At 46.0% G+C, this 23,023-nt stretch overlaps 2 long non-coding RNA genes across 2 annotated transcripts; both read right to left on the bottom strand.

Annotated features, from left to right (window-relative positions):
- Nucleotides 1-4,069: 4,069 nt before the first annotated feature.
- LOC122199967 lies at nucleotides 4,070-9,361 on the bottom strand. Its single transcript, XR_006193680.1, has 3 exons — nucleotides 9,256-9,361; nucleotides 5,749-5,871; nucleotides 4,070-4,110 (listed from the first exon to the last, which is right to left on the bottom strand). It is a non-coding gene; the product is annotated as an uncharacterized LOC122199967 (long non-coding RNA).
- Nucleotides 9,362-18,119: 8,758 nt separating this feature from the next.
- LOC122200848 lies at nucleotides 18,120-22,725 on the bottom strand. The gene is made up of 3 exons (XR_006193952.1): nucleotides 21,257-22,725; nucleotides 18,839-18,948; nucleotides 18,120-18,751 (listed from the first exon to the last, which is right to left on the bottom strand). It is a non-coding gene; the product is annotated as an uncharacterized LOC122200848 (long non-coding RNA).
- Between the last annotated feature and the right edge of the window lie 298 nt (nucleotides 22,726-23,023).

Here is a 23,023-nt window from a genome sequence, read left to right as displayed (position 1 = left end):
CCAACTGCGAGATCATGACCTGAGCGGAAGTCGGACGCTCAACCGACTGAGCCGCCCCAGCGCCCCTTAAGTTCAGTAGTTTTAAGTACATTCATAGCGTGCAACCATCACCACCATCCATTTGCAAAACTGGACGCCTTTACCTGTTAAACAGTAACTCCCTGTTTCCCTTCCATGGTCCGTGGCAACCACCATTTTACTTCTGCGTCTGTGAAGTCAACTACTCTAGGGACCTCATGTAGGTGGAATCACACAGGGGTTGGCTTTTTTTGTGATGCCCTTACTTCACTTAGCATGTCTGCAAGGTTCATCCACGCCCTACCATGTGTCAGGATGTCCTTCCTTTTTACGGCTGAATAATATTCCATTCTGTGTATAGACCACAGTGTGCTCATCCCTTTATCCATCGATGGATCAAGGCCCGCCTCAAGCTCTGTGCTGACAGCACGTAGCCTACTTGGGATTCTCTCTCTCCCTCTCTTTCTGCCCCTCCTCTGCTTCTCCCCCTCTCAAAATAAACAAATAAACCTAAAAAAAAATAGAATAAAAAATAAATTTTCATTCCTAGGGACTGCCCCTCCCGCTCTGTTTCCCCCAGGCTCTGTTGGTTTCTGAGTCGCTTAATCTCTTGATCTCTCTGCTGTCTCTCAATCTCTCCGAGTTTCTGGGTATCTGGATGTTTTGGGGTCTCTTGGCCTCAGGCCCCACGTTGAAGCATAAGGCAGGGAGCCTGGCTGTCTGGTCTAGAGCCTGACATGGAGGAATGAATGAATGAATGAATGACTCCCCCAGGCCAGCTGTAGTTTTGACCCCTCCCCCTCAGTAGGTTGGTAGAAAAAAGCTTGCGGGTGTGCTTCAGGCCCATCCCTTCGGTGACAGCCTTGGGCATCTGACACTCCACACTGGGGAGAATTTTTTTTTTTCACTTTTTATGTTGAAAGAATTTAGACTCGCACAGATGTTGCTTAAGAGGTAAGGAAAGTGGCGTCTTTGTCTGGTTTTGGAATCAAGGTAATGCTGGCCTCAGAGAATGAGTTTGGAAGTTTTCCTTCCATTTCTATTTTTTGGAAGAGCTTCAAAAGAATGGGTGTTAACTCTTCTTCAAATGTTTGGTAGGTTTCCCCTGGAAGGCCATCCGGTCCTGGACTCTTGTTTCTTGGGAGACTTTTTTTTTTTAATTTTTTTAACGTTTATTCATTTTTGAGAGACAGAGCATGAGTGGGGAAGGAGCAGAGAGAGGGAGACACAGAATCTGAAACAGGCTCCAGGCTCTGAGCTGTCAGCACACAGCCCGACACGGGGCTTGAACTCACAAACTGTGAGATCCTGACCTGAGCCGAAGTTGGACGCTCAACCGACTGAGCCACCCAGGTGCCCCTGTTGGGAGACTTTTGATTACTGGTTCAATTTCTTTACTGGTTATGGGTCTGTTCAATTTTCCTATTTCTTCCTGTTTCAGTTTTGGTAGTTTATATGTTTCTAGGCATTTGTCCATTTCTTCCAGATTTCCCATTTTATTGGCACATCATTGCTCCTAATGTTCTCTTATTATTGTTTTTATTTCTGCTGTGTTGGTTGTGATCTCTCCTCTTTCATTCGTTTTTGTGCCCCCTTCACCCAGCTTCCCCCAAGGGTAACAACATCTTGCATAACCAGAGAGCAGTTAGAACCAGGAAACTGACGTTGGCACAACAAAACTCTACATATCATTCGGATTTCATCAGTTTTTACAAACGCTCACTTTTTTATTTTTTTTTTATTTTATTTTTTTTTTTGGTGCTTGAGACCCATCCAGGTTGTTGCATGTATCAACGGTTCCTTCCTTTTTATTCCCAAATGTTTCTATTACCATCTAGTATTCCACTGTATGGAATGGGTGATCTCCAGTATGGGCCATTACAAATGAAGCTGCTATGAACATCGATAGGGATTTATGTACGGGATTTTACACGGACACAGGTTTTTATTTCTGTAGGGTAAACACCTAGGAGGAGTCCTGTGCTAAATGTATGTTTAACTTTATGAGAGACTGCCAAGCTGTTTTTCAGAGTGGCCGTTTTTCAGAGAGTTTTGGAATTACCAATCTTCTTTTTTAGTCCTATGTTGTTGTTGTTGTTGTTGTTGTTGTTGTTGTTGTTGTTGTTGTTTTTGGCACCCCTTCTACCCTTCTAGTTATTTCCACCTGTAAATGAACATGCACCTTCTTCACCATTTTTTTAGTACTCGGACGTCATCCACATATAAACTTTTGATCGCTGGGTTTCGAGGCGACAAATTTTAATTAAACAATCTTCACTGGAACTCTTTGTATAATGTGTTACATACTTCTGCGTCTTTCTTACTCGGTTTCCTTAGTTGCGTGGTTGTGATTCGCATTTCCCTGATGGCTGATGATATTGAACATCTTCTCATGCGCTTATTTTCTGTCGTGGACTGAATTGCTGACCCCAAAAGATGTGTTGAGGTCACCCCCCTCCCCGCCACCACCGTTTCCTGTGAATAGGATGTAATTTGGAAATAGGGTCTCTGCAGATGTAATCAAGTTAAGATGAGGTCATAGGTGATTAGGGTATGTCCTAGTCCAGTATGACTGGTGTCCTTGGAAGAAGAGAAAGAGACACAGACGGGCACACAGAGGAGCACATCAGGTGAAGACCGACACTCAGAGGGCAGACAGCCAGGTCACAACAGGGGCAGAGATTGTTGTGGTGGCAGGCCAGAGAACACCAGAGATGGCCTGCACCCACCAGAGAGGCAGCATGGCCCCTCAACACCTTGACTTTGGGCTTCTAGCCTCCAGCACTGGGAGAGATGAGATGTATCTTCGAAGCCCCCCGGGTTGTTGTACTTTGTTACACGGCAGCCCCGGGACACTTTTGCATCCATGCGTCTTCTCGGGCGAAGTGTCTGTTCCAGTCTGTTGCCTGTTTGTTAATTGGATGGTTTGTTTTCTTACTGTCGAGTTTATTTTTATTTAATGTTTATTTATTGATTGGGGGGCGGGGTGCACGAGTATGGGAAAGGCAGGGAGGGAAGGAGAGAGAGAATCTCAAACAAGATCCACGCTGTCACGTAGATCCCAACACGGGGCTTGAACTCATGAACCCATGAGATCGTGACCTGAGCCAAAGTCAAGAGCTGGACGCTTAACCAACTGAGCCGCCCAGGCGCCCCTCTTACTGTCGAGTTTAGAGAGTTCTTTACATATTCTAGATCCAAGCTTTGGTCAGATATATGATTTGGAAATATTCTCTCCCAAATTATAGCTCATCTTTTCCCCTCTCTGGGCATTATCTTTCACAGAGGAAATTTTTCATTGTGATGATGTTCAATTATCAATTTTTAAAAAATAGATTGTGGGATTTCAAAGATAGGGATTCTCCCATTCAAGGGCCTCAAGAAGCCCCAGAGAGAGACAAAAAAAAAAAAAAGCCAAAGAGGAGAGGCAGCCAAGGGTAGACCCCTGGAGAAGAAAGAGCCAGAGGCTGGGGGCTGAAGCTGCCCTGGGTAGACCTGTAGGGGGCTGGCTTGGATGGAGACACAGGCCTGGGGGGCAGGGGCGGGCAGGGATAGGAGGAGGGGGGAGCTGGACATGAGCCCCGAGTGCGCATGCCCAGAGGGTTACCGTGGATCCAAGAGGCAGAGGACAGCCAAACTTCCAGGCCTGGTTCTGGGCCCCTTGCCTTGGCACCTGCTTCCCGATTTGCTCCCTGAATTGCTTTATTTATTCCACCAGCTGTAAATCCTTCCAGAGGCTCCAAAGATTCTTCCCAGCCCTGACACTCCTCCAAATCCACACTTGTACCCCTGGCTGCCTGTCGGACATCTCTGCTTGTTTTCTCCTCATCTGCCCCCATGAACCTGTCCCTTCCTCCGTTTCCCCATCTACTTACCAGTAGTTGTTTAAAATTAACACAGCAACAGGGGCGTTGGGGTGGCTCCGTTGGCAAAGCATCTGACTCTTGCTGTCCACTCGCGTCGTGATTTCACACTTTGTGAATTCAAGCCCCACACTGGGCTCAGCCCCGATGGTGCGGAGCCTGCTTGGGATTCTGTCTCTCCTTCTCTCCGCCCCTCCCTCGCTTGTGCGTGCTCTCTCTCTCCCTCTCCCTCAAAATAAATAAATAAACTTTAAAATTAAATTCAATTAACAGAGCAACAACAAAAAACTGGAGGTCATTGCTTTTCATTTTCTTATGCTTTCTTTATTCTTTCTATTTATTTATGTAATATTTTATCGCAGCACAGCAGCCGCATAGAAAAGTGCACAGAACAGAAATGAGTAGCTGGATGAATTTTCAGAACACGCCGGTGTAGCCAGCGGCCCCACGTGCCCTGCTCGGTCTCTGGTGTCCCCTCCCTCTCTGTTTCCCCCAGGACGAATCACCATTCTGGAGTCTATCCTCATAGGTTAGTTTTTAGTCTCACCTGCTTTTAACTTTATGTAAATGGGAAGCACACAGTAGGTCTACTTTGGGGTAAGGACCCCCCCCCCCCAAGCTGCTTCTTCATTCCCCTTGCTGGGCAGTGTTCTCTCGGGTGAGAATTTAGAAGGACTTCTACTTTCTTTCTCACCCCCAATATCCACTTCATCACTGTATCTTATGGATTCTAGCTCAAAAATCTCTCCCTAATTCACGCCCACCTCTCCTCCCCACTGCCTCCCTGGGCACCAGCTCCGGCATGACTACGCCAGTGGTCCGCTGGACAGTCTCTGACGTCCTGTGCTTTGGACCCTCTCTACAGCTGCAATGATCTTTTAAAAATAGTCCTTTTGGGGCGCCTGCGTGGGATGGCTCAGTCAGTCAGGCGTCTGACTTCAGCTCAGGTCATGATCTCACGGTTTGTGGTTTGAGCCCCGCACTGGGCTCTGTGCTGACGGCTCGGAGCCTGGGATTCTGTGTCTCCCTCTCTCTCTGCCCCTCCCCCTCTCACATTCTGTCTGTCTGTCTGTCTGTCTCTCTCTCTCTCTCAAAAATAAACATTTAAAAAATTGAAAAGAAAATAGTCGTTTTAACAAAATACAAACTCCTTAACTGTGGTACTTATAGGATCACTGTCTGCAATCATCTCGCTTCCTTGTTACTTCTCACTGGGTCAGTGCCTTCAGATCAGGGACCCTGTCGGCCTCGTCTGTCCCCGGACTTCCAGCTCTGACTCAGAGCCTACGGTGTAAGCACTCTGTTCATATTCACTGGATGCATAGATGGCTTACCAGGCCCTGCCACCCTGCACGTCTGGCCTTGCTCCTCTCTCCAACCAATCCCGGGCCCTGCCCCTCCAAGCGCCCTCCAGGGAGACCAGCTTCTGTCAATTCTCCGGTCAACCCTGTCCCTCCACTGCTTGCCCCAGGGCCTTTGTACATGCTAGTCCCTCCCAATAAGACAGGCGTCCTTCCTCTGGGACAATTCTACTCCCTACCCCATCTGATACTTACCCAGGTTGCTTGCTTCAACTAATGGGATTTGAACAGAGATGGCTTGTGCCACATCTGAGCGGAAGCTGTAAGAGCCCCAGGATGAGTCTGCCCTTGCTCTCTTACTGGGCAGCCTCTCCAGCCCGGAGTCGGGAATGAAGACGACACGAAATGGATCCAAAGTCAAACGCACAAAGGGCATGCAATTTACGCAAGAGATAAACTTTTGTTTTTGAAAGCCACCGAGATTTTCGGAGTTGCATTGGATCTCTCTTTGCGGCTGTGACGAACTGCCACAAACTTAGCGGCTTAAAGCAATACAAATCTATTACCTTACGGTTCTGGAGGTCAGAAGCCCAAAGTGCGTCTCGCTGTGCTAAAGTCAAGGTGTCAGGAAGGTCCCATGCCTTGTGCAGGTGGCCGGCGTTCCTTGATGCTCAGCCTCCCTCTTCCACCTTCGAAGACAGCAGCAGAGAGAACGTCTCTAACTCTGACTCCACTTCCACTTTTAAGGACCCTTATGATTACATCGGGCCCACCTGGTTAATCCAGAATAGTCTCTTCCAGCTCAAGATCCCAGACTTAATCCCATCTGCAAAGTACCTTTTTTTTTTTTCCTAAGTTTTTATTTATGGGGCGCCGGGGTGGCTCCGTGCGTTAAGCATCTGACTTTGGCTGAGGTCATGATCTTGCGGTTCGTGAGTTCAAGCCCTGCATCGAGCTGTCTGCTGTCAGCACAGAGCCTGCTTCGGACCTACCACCTCTCTCTCTCTCTCTCTCTCTCTGCCCCTCCCCAGCTTGCACACGCTCTCTCTCTCTCTCAAAAATAAAAATTTTTAAAAATGTTAAGAAGTAATAAAATTTTTATTTATTTGTAGAGAGAGAGAAAGTAGGGGAGGAGCAGAGAGAGAGGGAGAGAGAACCCCAAGCAGGCTCTGCATGCTGTTAGCACAGAGCCTGACTCTGGGCTTCAAACTCAAACTGTGAGATCATGACCTGAGCCAAAGTCAGACGCTTCACCACCCAGGCGCCCCTGCAAAGTACCTTTTGTCACGAAAGGAAAATGGTCACAGTTGCCAGGAATTGGGATGTGGACATCTTTGAGAGGGCATTATTCTGCCTACTGCGCTTATCACAGCGTAATTTACACTATGCTAACTAATCTACTATTTCTAAAATAGTATATCAGCACTGCATGCTATTTATACAAGATACACATAAAACAGAAGAATATAAAGGGTTTGGAAGCACAAGGATAGGGGAAAAATCAAGCAAATGCTAAAAGAAAGCTAGAATAGCTACATTAGTATCAGAAAAAAATAAATTTCAGGTTAAAAGCATTACTTGACAGAAAGAGGGTGCTTGCATCATGATTTTCAAAATATGTAGCAATTTTAAGTTTATTTACTCTTAAAAATAAAGTCCACAAGCCATAAAGATATGTAAGTATATACATAGTAGATAGAACCACAAGGGAAAACAAATAGCAATAAAGCAATAAAAGTATGTAAATTTATATATATAACATATACACATAACATACATATATCAATGGATAGAACCACAAGGAAAAACAGACAAATCACAGTTGTAGATTTGATGGCGTGTGCAGGCAAAAAATTTAGCAAAGCTATAAAAGATATGAAGAAAGTGGTTAATGAACTTGACCTAGTGGACAAATAGGGAGCAGTGCACCTAAATGCAGAAAAGCATGCGCAGAACATTTTCCAATAAATTAATTGATTGAATTCTAGACCAGAAGGCACCTCAACTAATTTCAAAGTACTCAAATCATTGTGGTTTTTGGCCACAGTGCCATTAAGTTAAACATCACCAATAAACAGATAAATAGAAAAAAAAAAAATTGGACACTAAGAAACGTTTTATGACATTTCCGGGCTAAGGGAAAAACACACACACACAACAAAAGTTAGAAAATAGGTAATAGATTTGTGTTGTTTTATTTTTTCAACGTTTTTTTATTTATTTTATTTATTTTTGGGACAGAGAGAGACAGAGCATGAACGGGGGAGGGGTAGAGAGAGAGGGAGACACAGAATCGGAAACAGGCTCCAGGCTCCGAGCCATCAGCCCAGAGCCCGACGCGGGGCTCGAACTCACAGACCGCGAGATCGTGACCTGGCTGAAGTCGGACGCTTAACCGACTGCGCCACCCAGGCGCCCCAAGATTTGTGTTGTTTTAGACTGCAATCATAATGAAAAGATCACGTATCAAAGTTGGGTGACACAGCTAATAATTCTAAGAGAGGAAGTTATGACCTCAAACGCAGATATTGGAACATAAGAAAGGGTGAAAGCTAATGAACAAAACTCTGTCTTAAAAAGTCACAAAACAAAACGGGGGGAAATTCGGGGTAGCTGAGGACCACAGCAGCTGCCTGGATCCCCATTTCTTGGTGTTTCCTCCCCACACAAATCAGAATAACAAGAGTGGGGATTAAAACTCTGCTGAAACCACAGCCTCAGCATAACTTGAAAGTAGAGAGTGTCCAAACTTGAAAATAACTGTAAATAATAAGAAAGCCTGCCCAATCACAGCGCGGACCCCACCCCGTCCAGCCACCAGGCTTCGCGCGCAGAGAAACCAGGGACAAGGGGTTGGCAACAGGGCCCAAAGTTGATCCAGAAACTCCGCCGCTAAGACTGTTCTGCCACAGTCTGAAAATGCTGGGAGAATATCCTGGGAGGTCAGAGCTTACACTACGGGGAAGGAATTTAAAAGTGGGTGGGATTTTGGGGGGGGGGGGCTCAGTCTTTAAAACGCATAGGTTCTGGGGCACCCCACTGGCTCAGTTGATGGAACCGGACCCTATCTGTGGGTCATCAGCTCAAGCGCCACGTTGAGCATAAAACTTACTTAAAAAAATAAAAAAGGGGGCGTCTGGCTGGCTCAGTCGGGTAAGCCTCCCACTTCAGCTCAGGTCATGATCTCCCCGTTGGGGAGTTCGGGCCCCACGACGGCTCTGCACCGACACCTCGGAGCCTGGAGCCTGCTTCGGATTCTGTGTCTCCCTCTTTCCCTGCCCCACCCCCACTCACGCTCTGTCTGTCTCTCTCTCAAAAATAAATAAAATAAAATAAAATAAAATAGGTTCTGGGAGAAGGAAAAAAAGGCAAAAATGAGCAAGGGGTGTCCTTGAGCAACTGGGTGGTGGAGGGGGTAAAAAACAAAAGGGGAAAATTCAGGGTCTTACAATGCAAAAAGGGAGAAGTTGGAGGCCACAAGCCCCTCCCCCCATCAAACAAATGAAAATCCACTCAACTGTGGACTTTGCTATATTGACAGGAGAGAGTGCTGTTGAACTAGGAATCTTGTAAAACACTCAATACCACAAAAACGAAAAGGAAGATCATTAACAGATCTGTATGGAGCTATTATTAAAAACCAAAACAAGGTGGGGGGCACCTGGCCGACTCAGGAGAGCACAGGACTCTTGATCTCAGGGTCACGAGTTCAAGCCCCACATTGGGTGCAGAGCCTACTTAAATAGGGGCACCTAGGTAGCTCAGTTGGTTAAGCGGTGGACTTCTGCTAAGTCATGATCTCACTGTTCATGAGTTCAAGCCCCACATCGGGCTCGCTGCTGTCATCGCAGAGCCTGCTTCTGATCCTCCATACCCACCTCCCTCTCTCTCTGCCCCTCCCCCGCTCATTCACACACTCTCTCTCTCTCAAAATAAATAAACTTTTTAATTCATTAATTAAAAGAACCCCAAATCAGAAAATGAAACACATCAACTGAGGAAACTCCCCCCCCCCAAGAAAAAACAACCATGAATCCAAAGAAACAAAATATTCAAAACAACAACAAACAAACCCTAATCACGCCGTGAGGGTGAAGAGCTCCAGGGGTGCATGGGTGGCTCAGTTGGGTGAGCTTCAGACTCTTGATTTCAGCTCAAGGTCGTGGGATTGAGCCCTGGGTGGGGCTCTGTGCTGAGTGTGGAGACCGCTTAAGATTCTCTCTCTTTCTCTCTCTCTCTCTGTGCCTCTCCTCCATTTGCTATTTCTCTCTCTAAAATAAAAAATAAAATAGGGGGCGCCTGAGTGACTAAGTCGGTTCAGCGTCTGACTTCAGCTCAGGTCACGATCTCACGGTTCATGGGTTCGAGCCCCTCGTCGGGCTCTGTGCTGACAGCTCGGAGCCTGGAGCCTGCTTCGGATTCTGCCTCTCCCTCTCCCTGCCCCTCCCCTCCTCCCACTCTGTCTCTCTCTCTCCCTCTCCCTCAAAAAAGAAAATAAACATTAAAAATTAAAAAAAATAATAAAATAAAATCACATGTAGATACAGAAAAAGCATTCAACGACATCCAACACCCATTCGCGATAAAAACTCTCAGTAAACTAGGCGTAGTGAGAAACTTCCCTAATTTCATAAAGAGTATCTACAAAAACCCCACAGATAACATCACACTTAATGGTGAGAAACTCAAAGCTGTGCAAATAAGATCTGGAACAAGGCAAGGATGTGCCCTGTCATCACTGTTTTTCAACATTGCACTGGAAGTATTAGCTAATGCAATCAGACAAGAAAAGGAAATAAAAGGGGTACAGATTGGGAAGGAAGAAATAAACCTGATTCTTGTTTGTAGATGGTATGATCATCGATGTAGAAAATCTGAAAGGATCAACAATAAATTCCTAGAACGAATAAGTGATTATAGCCAGTTTACAGAATACAAGGCTAATATACAAAAGTCCATTTCTTTCTGGGGTGCCTGGCTGGCTCAATTGGAGCATGTGACTGTTGATCTCAGGGTTGTGAGTTCGAGCCCCACGTTAGGTGTAGAGATTACTTAAAAATAAAATCTTAAAAATAAAAAAAAGTCCATCTCTTCCCTATACACAAGCAACGGACAAGTCGAATTTGAAATTAAAAACACAAAACCATTTCCATTAGCATCCCCCGAAAATGAAATACTGAGGTATAAATCTACAACGTATACAAAATCTATATGAGGAAAACTGCAAAACTCGGATGAAAGAGATCAAAGAAAGTCTAAATAAATGGAACGATATTCCATATTCATAGCTAGGAAGGCTCAACATTGCCAAGATATCGATTCTTCCCAACTTGATGTATGGATCCAGTGCAATCCTAACAAAAATTCCAGCGAGTAATTTTGTGGATATCAACAAACGGATTCTAAAGTTTACCTGGAGAGGCAGAAGACCGGAAGAGCCAACTCAATATCGAAGGGCAGAAGGACTACACTACCTGATTTCAAGACTTACTGAAAAGTTACAGTTATCAAGACAGTGTGGTGTGGGGGGCGGGGGAGGGGGGGAGTAGACATATAGATCGACGGAACAGAATAGAGAGCCCAGAAATAGAGCCACATAAATATAAACAACTGATCTTCGACAAAGGAACAAAGGCAATACAGTGGAGAAAATACAGTCTTTTCAACATTGGTCTGGAACAACTGGATATGTACATGCAAAAAAACGAATCTAGACACAGACATTACACCCTTCACAAGAATTCACTCAACATGGATCATACGCCTCAATATGAAATATAAAACTATAAAACTCCTAGAATATAACATTGGAGAAAATCTAGCCGACGTTGGGTCTGGCCATGACTCCCCTGCCCCCAGTCCTTTTGAGGTATAATTGACATAGAACACGACATTGAAGGTGTAAGATCATGACTTTTAAGATACGACACCAAAGGCATGATTCACGAGAGAAAGAAATGATAAGCTGGACTTCCTTAAAATGAAAAACTTCTGTTCTGCAAAAGATAATGTCAAGGAAAAAAAAAAAGATAATGTCAAGAGAATGAGAAGACAAGCCACAGACAGGGAGAAAGTATTTACACAAGACACATCGGGTAGGGGACTGTTGTCCAAAATATACAAAGAACCCTTAAAACTCAACAATAAGAAAACAAACCGATTTAAAATGACATTACTATCATCAGGCTGTGTTCCTGGACAGCTTCTCGGGCTGGGAAGGCAAGCAGAACACACATTCCGAGGATGGGGGAGAGGGTGAGGAGCCCCCAGTTGCCTGGGTCCAGCTGGCGGGGCGACTGGCAGTCACGTCCTCTGGATGACCTCCTCCAACACACGACCAAGTGGGCTTTGTTCCAGAAATTCAAGATGGGCTCAATGTTAAGAGGCCCATTAATATTACACAGCATATTAATAGATTTAAGGGGAAATTTGTATGATTATATTCTTTAAAAAAAAATGTTAATGTTTATTTATTTTTGAGAGAGAGAGACAGAGTGTGAGTGGGGGAGGGGCAGAGAGCGAGGGAGAAACAGAATCCAAAGCAGGCTCCAGGCTCTGAGCTGGCAGCACAGAGCCCGACGCGGGGCTCGAACTCACCAACTGTGAGAGCCAGAGTCGGACGCCCAACTGACTGAGCCACCCAGACGCCCCGTATGATTTTATTCTTAATGATGAAAAAAACCTTCCACAAAATTCAACACCCTGTTTTCACAAAAACATTGGAGAACATAGAAATTGAGAGATATTTTATATATGCATATATACAGTATATATGTATATACATTAATACATGGATGTATAGATGTATGATATGTACATAATGCCACATATTATTAAGTATAACAGCAATTGTATAATCTTAAAATATGATATATTAATATTACATGCCTTATTTATTTATTTATTTATTTATTTTGAGAGAGAGAGACAGAGAGACAGAGAGAGACAGAGCATGTGTGTGAACAGGGTAGGGGCAGAGAGAGAGGGAGGGAGAGAATCCCAAGCAGGCTTCTTGCTGTCAGTGTGGAGTCCAGGTGAGGCTCGATCTCACGAACCTCAATGACCCAAGCCAAAATCAAGAGTTAGATGCTTAACTAACTGAGCCATCCGGGCACTCCACTAATATTATATATCTTAATTCTGATGCCAGTATCTAACTAAAAGTGAAAACACTAGAAACATTTCACGAAGTTCAGGAACAAAGACAGGAATGCCCACTTTCTCTGCTACTCAACATTTTACTACAGGTATTAGCCATTTGTGGGAGACAAGAAAAATAATTTAGAAGCATAAAAAATGATAAAGAAGGACATAAAAGTGTGCCTATTTGGAGATAATGACAGTATACCTATAAAACCCAAGGAAATCGATGATAAAACTAACTCAGACTATAAAATATTTCTAATAAGTTGACTGGATAGAAAATTAACACACAGAAAGCAATAGTCTTTATATACACTAAACAATAATGAGAAGATGTAATGGCAGAGAAATTTATTTACAACAGCAACAAAGAAGATTGATTCCCTAGGAAGAAACTTAACAAGAAATCTGTAAAGCCTAAATGAGGAAAACTTTAAAATATTGCAAAAAAAATAAAAATAAAAGTAAAATATTGCTGAAAGACACAACAGTAGGTGTGAACAAATGGGAAAACATCTTTGTTCTTGGAATGGGGGTTCCATCAACTTTATAAAGATGTCAGTTATTCTTAAGTTAATTTTTTTTTTTTTATTTGAGAGAGAGAAAATGCGAGTGGGGGAGAGGGGCAGAGGAAGAGAGAATCCCAAGCAGGCTCCACACTCAGCGCAGAGTACAACTTGGGGCTCGGTCCCACAACTCCAGGATCTCGACCTGAGCCACAACCAAGAGTCAGACGCTCCACTGACTAAGCCACCCAGGCACCCCAAGTTAATTGATTATTTTAATGCAACCCCAATAGAAATAGCCAGCAACTTAGACAACTTGGTGCTAAAGCTCATGCTGAAAAAATAGTCAGGAAAATACTGGGAACAACAACAACTAGGAAGAAAGATTTGGGAGCCGTCCTCCAAGGTGTCCCCCAGTGACGTCACTTCCTTTTGTAATCCCTTCCTACACTGTTCCTGGGTTGAACCAATAAAATGCAACAGAGGTGATAATATGTCAGTTCTGAGACTAGGCTATAAAAAACCGAGGTTTCCATATTGGGCCTCTCTTCCTTTCTCCCTCTTGGATCAGTTATTCTGAGGGAAACCATGCCGTGAGCAGTCCCATGGAGAGGCTCATGCCGGAAGGAACTGAGGTCTCCAGATAGGGAGGAACTGAGGCCAACCCACAACCACATGGGTGAGCTTAGAAGGTGACTCTTCAGGCTTCAGCCTCCGTGGAGCCTTGAGTTGACTGTGGACTTGCCTAACAGCTAGATTGGCCAGAGTCCTCAACCCTACACTGTTCCCAGATTCCTGGCACACCCAGAAGCTGCTAAAACACAGTAGATCGAAAGCTATCACACGACAGATCGCTATACAGAGGACTAACAGGCTCTAAAACATACTATAAAGCCTCTGTAATTAACACAGCATAGTAGTGCTGGATGGATAGACAAACCAATGGGACAGAGTACTGTGGCAATTTGGTATAGGAAAGGAGGCACAAAGGCATCTCAACTCACTAGAGAAAAGATGGCCTTTATAATAAATGGTGTGGGGCAACTGACTAACCGTATGGACAAAGACAAAAAATAGACCCATTCCTTACCCTATACATGAGTCGTTGGCTCAGGAATCTAAACGTAAAATACAAAACCACAAAAGCACTAGAAGAAAATATGGGTGCATTTCTCTTTAACCTCTGAGTAGAAAAGGGCTTTCTAATTCTGATTCAAAATCCAGAGACAATAAAAGAGAAGATTAGTAAATTTGACTACCTCACACGAAGATCTTTGCACAGCAAAAATGCCATAAACAAGGGGCACCTGGGTGGCTCAGTCGGTTAAGCTTCCGACTTCAGCTCAGGTCATGATCTCACAGTTCGTGAGTTTGAGCCCCGACTCGGGCTCTGGGCTGTCAGCGCAGAGCCCACGTCAGATCCTCTGTCTCCCTTGCTCTCCGCCCCTCCCCCGCTTGCACGGTCTTGCTCTTTCTCTCTAAAAAATAAATGAAACATTATTAAAAATGCCATAAACAAGCTGTGACCGCCATCGTAGGACCACCCGAGGACACATCGGGAGACAAAAATCATTACGCTGAGGATGTCAGAATAGAAACATAAGAAAATGCTAGATCTCTGATGACATCATCGAGCCACTTAATTATCAGAGGAATTTACCACCTACTCGGACTTCTTGTTATAAGAAATAATAAATGTCCTTTATTTTAAAGCCTTTAAAGAGGAGCCTTTTACTTGCTGTTGAAATTATCTCGTGTTAACACTTGATCCCCATAAAACATTCCAGCCATAGAAACATTGTATATAAAATAGAAAACAAAAGCCTCTCACAGTTTCCAAAGACACCTGACAAATGAAGAGAAAATTTGTTGACCTATATCCTTAATATAGAAAGAACTATTACAACTTGAGAGACAAAAAGACCAAAACCCTGATTTTATTTTTTTATAAAAAATTTTTTTTTTAACCCTGATTTTTAAAAAGGAAAAAAGATCTGAACGGAAAATTCACAGAATAAAAGACATAAAAATCCTTTTCAGGGGCACCTGGGTGACTCAGTCGGTTGAGTGTCTCACTCTTGATGTTGGCTCAGGTCATGACCCCAGGGTGGTGGGATCAAGCCCTGGCCTCTGTGCTGAGCGTGGAGCCTGCTTGAGATTCTCTCTCTCTCTCTCTCTCTCTCTCTCTCTCTCCCCCTGCCCCTCTCCCCCATTCTTGCTGTTACAGGTTATGGTCGCATACGAACTCCAAAACAGCAAGAGCGATCGCACAAAACCAAGTTTATGACGGCCGGGCCAGACGGGGAGTAACAGTTCCCAAAAGTCTGGCCCCGAACTAGGTTTGAAGATTTCTTACAAAGGCTGCACAAACCAATCAGGTTACGAAAGGTGGTAGTTGAAATAGGCGGGCCCCGGGGCGCCTGGGTGGCTCGGTCGGTTAAGCGTCCGACTTCGGCTCAGGTCATGATCTCACGGTCCGTGAGTTCGAGCCCCGCGTCGGGCTCTGTGCTGACAGGTCAGAACCTGGAGCCTGTTTCAGATTCTGTGTCTCCCTCTCTGCTCCTCCCCTGTTCATGCTCTGTCTCTCTCTGTCTCAAAAATGAATAAACGTTAAAAAAAAATTTTTTTTTTTAAATAAAAAGAAATAGGCGGGCCCCAATCACATTGCCTTAGAGTTATTTGAAACATAACTTGCTGACTCCAGCTAGTTGAATGCTGAATCATGTTGTTCGTAATGTTAGTTTGTTTTTTTTTAATTTTTTTTTTTAATGTTTATTTATTTTTGAGACAGAGAGAGACAGAGCATGAACGGGGGAGGGACAGAGAAAGAGGGAGACACAGAATCAGAAGCAGGCTCCAGGCTCTGAGCCATCAGCCCAGAGCCCGACGTGGGGCTCGAACTCACGGACTGCAAGATCGTGACCCGAGCTGAAGTCGGACGCTTAACCGACTGAGCCACCCACGCGCCCCCATAATGTTAGTTTTTAATCTAGTTAGAGCAGGATGGGGTGACCGAGTATGGGGAAGTATGATTACGCCAAGCAGTTTACGGAAGCCAAGCAAGCCGTTAAGAGGAAGCTTTAATTTTCAGTAACTCAGCAATGTGGATTTAAGCAGAACTAATATCCGGGGAATAGGAACGCAGCATTTTAGCGACGATATCTTATTTCTGTGAAAGCCCAACGTAAACATTGGCTCGGTATCCCAGGTCCTAAGGTCCTCTTAGGTTCACATATAGTTTATTCTTGGACGCTGGGATGTTAACTATGTTTTATTCTTCAACATTCCCCACTTCTTTTGGTTTATACCCGATTCCTTGGGTATCAGTTACTGTCCTGGGGCGTCAAGGGTACATAATGCCCTCGGAGTACCATGAGTTTAATGGATCCGAGTCTTTGATTTATGAATTGTAGGAGTACTTTTACGGGGCAGGGCCCAATAAGGAGAATAAGAACAACCAAGATTAGTGGCCCGGCCAAGGCACTAAAGTAAGGTAGTTAACCAGGGAGACCAAGAGAAGAGAGACTCATACCAATTTTGATTAGCTTGCCTTTGTTTTTCCCTTTTTTCTAATCTCTGCCTGATGTGGGCCAGGCTTTGTTTAATAAGACCTGAGTTGGTCACAGAGAAGCGACACTGTTCCCCTAAGGCTAAACAGAGCCCTCCTTGTTGTAAAAACAGGAGGTCCAGGCCTCTGCGATTTTGAACTATTACCTCTGCTAGTGAGTCTATAGATTTTGTTCATTTGTCCATATATATATTTTTTAAATCCGAAAGGTCTTGGTTAATTTGTTTGCTAAGCAGTTTGAAATTTTGGTCCCCTGTAATGAAAGGAGCAGTGCTCACCCCTAGGGACCCTGCAACTCCTAATCCTACAATAAGGACACCAGAATGATAGAGATGGGTTTTCTTACCCACCTAGACTGTGGAATGAAGCCTGAGTGTTCCCGGCCACCTTCCCCCGAGGAATAAAAAACCTGGGGAAGTAGATGAACTAGGATACAAAAATCAGAGCGTTTTTTCATGTGATATAAGTTTAAACATGGGGTTAATCCTGAGGAATATGCAAACCAAGTCCCAGTGGGGGGTACTGAGAAGCAGAGGGTGTCTCCAAGGTGAGGGGTCTTAGGAATGGGAATGGTGCTATTACAATAGCTTAAATATCGGGATTAACTTGATAATTTCCTGCATAGAAACAGGTTCCCTGACCTTTTAGATCACCTAAGGTAAGACTGGGGTGTTGTCCCCGTTGGCCCTTATTTTGTAATTGATTGTGGCTCATATTCTGGATATGATTATCTCCTGTTCCCAGGGGTATTGGTGTTCCTATTCCAATATAATAGGCGGGGGGGGGGGGGGGGGGGGGGTTCTAGGATCCAGGCATAGCCAACAGTCTCGGGTGATGTTAGGGTTAGTAGAGTTTAAAAACTTAAAAGTATAACATAAGGCCTTAAAGATGTCTGTCTCCTCACTATGTGTCTCTTTGTCGGGGAAGTGTTTGTCAGCAAGATTGCCTTCGTGGCAGCCAAGGTGGGTGATCTTTCAGGATCGGGTAGAGGGTTAATAATGGGGTTTGGTCCGACGGGGGCCCTTGGGGTAACCCGGACCTTGAATCTCTGTATGGTGATTTTAACACCTGGATCACTTCCAGTCACATACAGTCTGAGTCCCCAAGTTTTTCCTGAGTTCCATCGGGGGTCTCATCCATCTTTAATTTTTAGGGATATCAGGTGTTGGGTCTTAGAATTAGAAAATGTAGTTATAGAGGATAGAAATGGGTCTTTATGAGTCTGGTCTGCAACTGTCTCACAGCCCCAAGAGGCACAGTGGAATTGCCCATGGCCTTGACAATCTGGAGGCCCATCCGAGGGGCAAGCATAAAGCTGCACCTTTTTAAGGTGTTGACATTCTGGTCCCTTGGGATGGGGGCTGGCTCCAATGAAACCCATTTTGGCTCCAGTGGGTGATAGTATGGGCTTTCCTCCTTGTTTGAAAAGAACAGGGTTTGTCCAACTTAGGAAATGGCTACAAAGGTAAAAAATGAGCGAAGGGGAGGCATAGGAAGTGGAGTTGGCTAAGACCAATCCGTTGACATCGGATTGGGGCGTGTTTACAGAGTGCCTGTCTAGTTATAGAAATTACAAAAAGCATCCAATACTTATAAAACATTCTATCCCTGATAAAAAAGCGAACACGAATAGCCCTTTTTCAGAGGTTGTCCAATCCGTGGGTGTGACAGCAACCAATCTGATAGCTAATGGTTCAGTTTGGGGGGGGGGGGTGGGGAGGGGTTCCTTCCGGCTCTCCTTGATCAGGTTATGGATGGCTGGCAGCATAATTTGCAGGGCCTGTAAAGCCTTAAGGAGATGGTGGTCGGAAATTTCAGCCCAGTGTTCGTCTCCTGATGTGGGGAGTAAAGGAGGCGGTCTCCCGAACAGAATCTCAAAAGGGGTGATACCCTTGACATAAGTGCAACGTATACTCTGAGTAGAGCAAAAGGAAGGAGGCCTACCCAGTTTTCGCCAGTTTCTGTAATTAATTTAGTCAAGGTTTCTTTTAGAGTTCTATTCATTCTTTCTACCGGCCCTGAACTCTGGGGGTGGTAAGCACAATGCAATTTCCAATTTATTTGTCAGCTTTTGGCCAACATCTTAGATATCTGGGCGATGAAAGCCGGGCCATTACCCGACCCCAGACCAATAGGGATGCCAAATCGGGGAACCAATTCATCGAGTAATTTCTCAGCCGCTACCTGGGTTGACTCTGTTCTAGTGGGGAAAACCTCCACCCACCCAGAGAAAGTGTCTACAAGTACAAGGCGATAATGACAGCCATAGAGTCCATGTTTCATCTCAGTGAAGTCAAGTTCCCATATTTCTCCAGGCATCTGTCCGCGGAGTCTCTGTCCTGCCAAATCAAACTTAGGAGAAGGATTAGTTTCAGCACGAGCTTTACATCTGCTAACCAGATCCTTTAAGTCTGCCCTCAGTCCCGTAAGGGTACTCACTGCTTCCAGGCGATCACGGAGCAGGGTCCCCGCTTCGCTATCAGGCAACGACGTAGCTGGGTTTAAGGCCTCCGTCTTCGGGAAGGTGACTTGTGGAGCAGCACCTGATACTGGACGATTCGCGCGTTGGAAATCCACCCGTCCGGCGGGGAGTGTAACAAGGCAGCCGCTGCATGAGGTCCTATAATCTGGAGGTCTTGCCCAAGTGTCAATTTGGAGGCCTCTTTAACCACTATGGCGGTCGCAGCAACCGCTCTAAGGCAGCTGGGCCATCCAGCGGCGACTGAATCTAGCCACTTAGATAAACAGGCTACGGGTTGTTTTCAGAGGCCCAAAGTCTGGGTGAGGACTCCCTTCGCAATTCCCCGGGGCCTCGTGTACAAACAGTTGGAAAGGCTTGGTAAGGTCCGGTAAGGCTAGGGCTGGAGCCTGGGTAAGAGTGCTTTTGATTTGCTAAAAAGCCCTATCTTCTTGTTCTCCCCGGACCATCTCAGTTCCTTCACCCCCAGTGGCAGAGTACAGGGGTTTTGCCATTTCAGCGAAACCCGCTATCCAGAGGCGGCAATACCCGGCGGCCCCTAGGAACTCCCTGATCTCCCTTTTAGTCGTGGGTTTAGGAATGTTGAGGATAGCTTGGATTCTTTCCGGCCCCAGCGATCGCTTGCCTGCATGCAGTTGGTAGCCCAAGTACATGACAGAGTCCAGGCAAATTTGCGCCTTCTTTGCGGAAACTTTATATCCCAGGACATCTAATTCCCTTAGCAGGTCCTCTGTAGCCTTTGTACAATTTTCTAAGGAGTCAGCGGCCAGGAGCAAGTCATCTACGTATTGTAACAGTGTAACATCTGGGTGGCTCTCCCGGTAGGGGACCAAATCCCTTCGGAGAGCCTCATCAAAAAGAGTGGGGGAGTTTTTAAATCCCTGGGGCAGTGGAGTCCAGGTTAATTGCCCATTGAAAGTTCCATCTGGGTTAGTCCATTCCAAGGCAAAAATGGGCTGGCTAACTTTGACTATCAGTACAGCAAAGAATGCATCTTTTAAGTCCAAGGCTGAATATAGACAGTGATTAGGTGAGAGTTCACTTAGGAGGGTATAAGGGTTGGGGACTGTAGGATGAATTGTCTCCACCCTTTTGTTAACGTCTCTGAGGTCACGTACTGGCCTATATTCTGAGGTCCCAGGTTTGGGGACAGGACGCAAGGGAGTATTCCAGGGGGAATGACAGGGCATTAGGATCCCAGCTTCTCGTAAGCGATTGATGTGTTTGGCAAGTCCCTCCCTCGCTTGCCGGCTGGTGGGATATTGTCTCACCCGGATGGGGGTGGCTGTGGCAGCTAGCTGGATCACTAGAGGCGCTTGTTGAATGGCTAGTCCAGGGGGATTAGTTTCAGCCCAAACTGTAGGAATTATCTCCTTCCATTTTTCTATTAATGGAGAGGGCTTCGGCTCTGGTTGTTCTAGGAGCAGATGTTCTTCTGATATAGGACAGGTGACTAGAATGGCAGGTGGCGGTAGGCTTAAGTCTATAGGATTTCCAGTAAAGGAAATTTGGGCCTTAAGCTTGTGCAATAGATCTCTCCCCGGAAGGGAATATGGGCAATCAGGTACGAGCACAAAGCAATGAGTAATAGTCCCTTGAGCTAGGTCAGTAATTCGGACATGAGTCCGCGGGTAGCCTTGTGTTCGTCCTGTGGCTCCCTGAATATATACCTTTTCTTTAGTCACGGGTCCCAAGGGTTCCTTAAGAGCAGAATACGTAGCCCCAGTGTCAACCAGGAATCTGGTTTCTTTCCCTTCTATGTTGAGGGTAACCACAGGCTCCTGGGGACTCAGGGAAAGAGGGGAGCTGTGGGGACGTCATTGTTCCTGGGCGACCAAAACGGTAGGCGGGCTGGGAGGTTTTGGCTTTTTCTTGGGGCACTCATCTTTCCAGTGTCCCTCTTTTTCGCAATATGCAAACATTGATTTTTCCCTAAAGTCGAGCGGGGTCTCTTCTGCTGGGGTTGAGGTTTCCCCATCCCCTTATTGTGGTTGGGAGGCCTTCCCCATGCGGCCACAAGCACCTTTGCTATTTCCTTTCCTTGTATAACGGCTGGACTATCTCCACTCTGGAAAACTCGTTGAGCTATCTCTACCAGCTTAGAGATCACCTTTCCTTCGAATCCCTCTAATTCTTGGAGCTTTTTACGGATGTCTGGGGCCGACTGAGACACGAAAGCCATGTTAATGGTTTTCCGGTTCTCTGTTGCCTCGGGGTCAACAGGAGAGCATAAGCGGTAAGCCTGGTAAAGCCTTTCTAGGACATTCATTCGGTCCCTGGACCGTGTCATTGAATTTTTGTCAGATCGGTGGGCTTTCGCGCCGCTGCGCGAAGCCCCTGTAACAGAATCTGGCGATACTGGAGTAGACGCTCCCTACCATTATCCGCGTCAGGGTCCCAATGGGGCGGCGCGGAATGGAAAACGTGCTCAATTCTGTGAAGGTCTGTGGTAGGCATTCCATCTGGGCCGAGGACTGCTCTCGTGGCTTCCCGGAGCGCTCGGGCCCTTTCCTTGAAGTCAGTAAAACCTGCAAGAGTTGGTGACAATCTTCCCAAGTAGGTAAGTGAGTGGTGAAAATGGAGCTCAAGAGGTCAATCAGGCCCCGGGGGTTTTCAGACAAAGGGGGATTTGGGGCCTTCCAGTTGTAAAGGTCAGTGGTAGAGAAAGGGGTATAAACTAGAGTAGACCTAGGTTGAGGCCCGTCTGGGCCAGGAATTGGGGCAGTCTGCCGAAGGGGGAGAATGGGGGCTGGGAGTTCGGGGGATTGGGGTCTAGTCCCATAAGGATGTCCCTGCCCTGGTATGGGGCGGGCTAGCCATCTTATCTTGAGCATTAACAGCGGAGGGGGGAGCTGAGGGGTAAGGGGGCGGCCGTTGCTCTCCAGAAGTGAAATCCCCTCCCTCTGGGTTTTCCTGCAATACAGGGTAGAGCCTCTTTGATGGTTGGGTAACAGGTAGAAGGGCTTCAGAGGATGTCGGGGGCGCAGGGGCAGAAGGAGGACCAGCGGGGTGTTTCCCTTGGCCTTTACAATATTTTAACCAGGACGGGGGGGTCTTCTAGAAGATCTACCCAGGTGATGGCATATGGCTCCCGGTTGGGATGAACATCACGACAGATCCTGCGGACGGCATAAGCAAGGTTGAGATTACAGGAGCCCTCTGGGGGCTCCAGTCAACCCCAGAGAATGTCGGCCAGTCCAGGTGGCAATATGTCCGCACCCAGGATGGCTTTAGGTTAAAGCCATAGTTTTTTCCTCTTTTCCTGAAACCAGAAAAGTTATTTAACGTACATTGGAGGGGGGATCGAGGCTCGGAAGAGGAAGATAGACCTATAATGAGGTTAAACAGTGGGTCACAACAGATAAACGACACTCTAAAGACGACTAAGAGATGGACAGTGGTGTAGGGGTGATCAGCCCCACCAAGAACCAGAACCAGGTGCAGGTGACCCAAGAATCGTCAAAACAAATTAAGAATCAGATGACGATTAGTGAGTCCCGGCGGCGTCTTAGGGACGTCTCCTCTAAGCACCCGCTGGGGGAACTTGAGCTGCGTCCAGCCTTCCTCTCCAGCAACAGATCTGGCCAGAAACAGCAACCTAAAGGAGAAGCCAAGTGTGGTTCCTAGCCTACCTGTAGCCAAGGAAAGCCGGGGCCGAGGACCGTCTCTCGGGAGCTCCCCCCTAGGGATTCCGTTCAGATGCTGACGAAACATTTTGGAGTCCGCGAAATAAAACGATCTCGGTGGAACCTCCAAATGTTATAGGTTATGGTCGCGTACGAACTCCAAAACAGCAAGAGCAATCGCACAAAACCAAGTTTATGACGGCCGGGCCAGACGGGGGGGTAACAGTTCCCAAAAGTCTGGCCCCGAACTAGGTTTAAAGATTTCTTATAAAGGCTGCACAAACCAATCAGGTTACGAAAGGTGGTAGTTGAAATAGGCGGGCCCCAGTCACATTGCCTTAGAGTTATTTGAAACATAACTTGCTGACTCCAGCTAGTTGAATGCTGAATCATGTTGTTCGTAATGTTAGTTTTTAATCTAGTTAGAGCAGGATGGGGTGACCGAGTACGGGGAAGTATGATTACGCCAAGCAGTTTACGGAAGCCAAGCAAGCCGTTAAGAGGAAGCTTTAATTTTCA

The sequence above is a fragment of the Panthera leo genome, chromosome D1 (assembly GCF_018350215.1).
Source record: "Panthera leo isolate Ple1 chromosome D1, P.leo_Ple1_pat1.1, whole genome shotgun sequence".
NCBI lineage: Eukaryota > Metazoa > Chordata > Mammalia > Carnivora > Felidae > Panthera > Panthera leo.
Note: the sequence above shows the minus strand (reverse complement) of the source record. Positions and strands in the feature narration are given on the sequence as shown.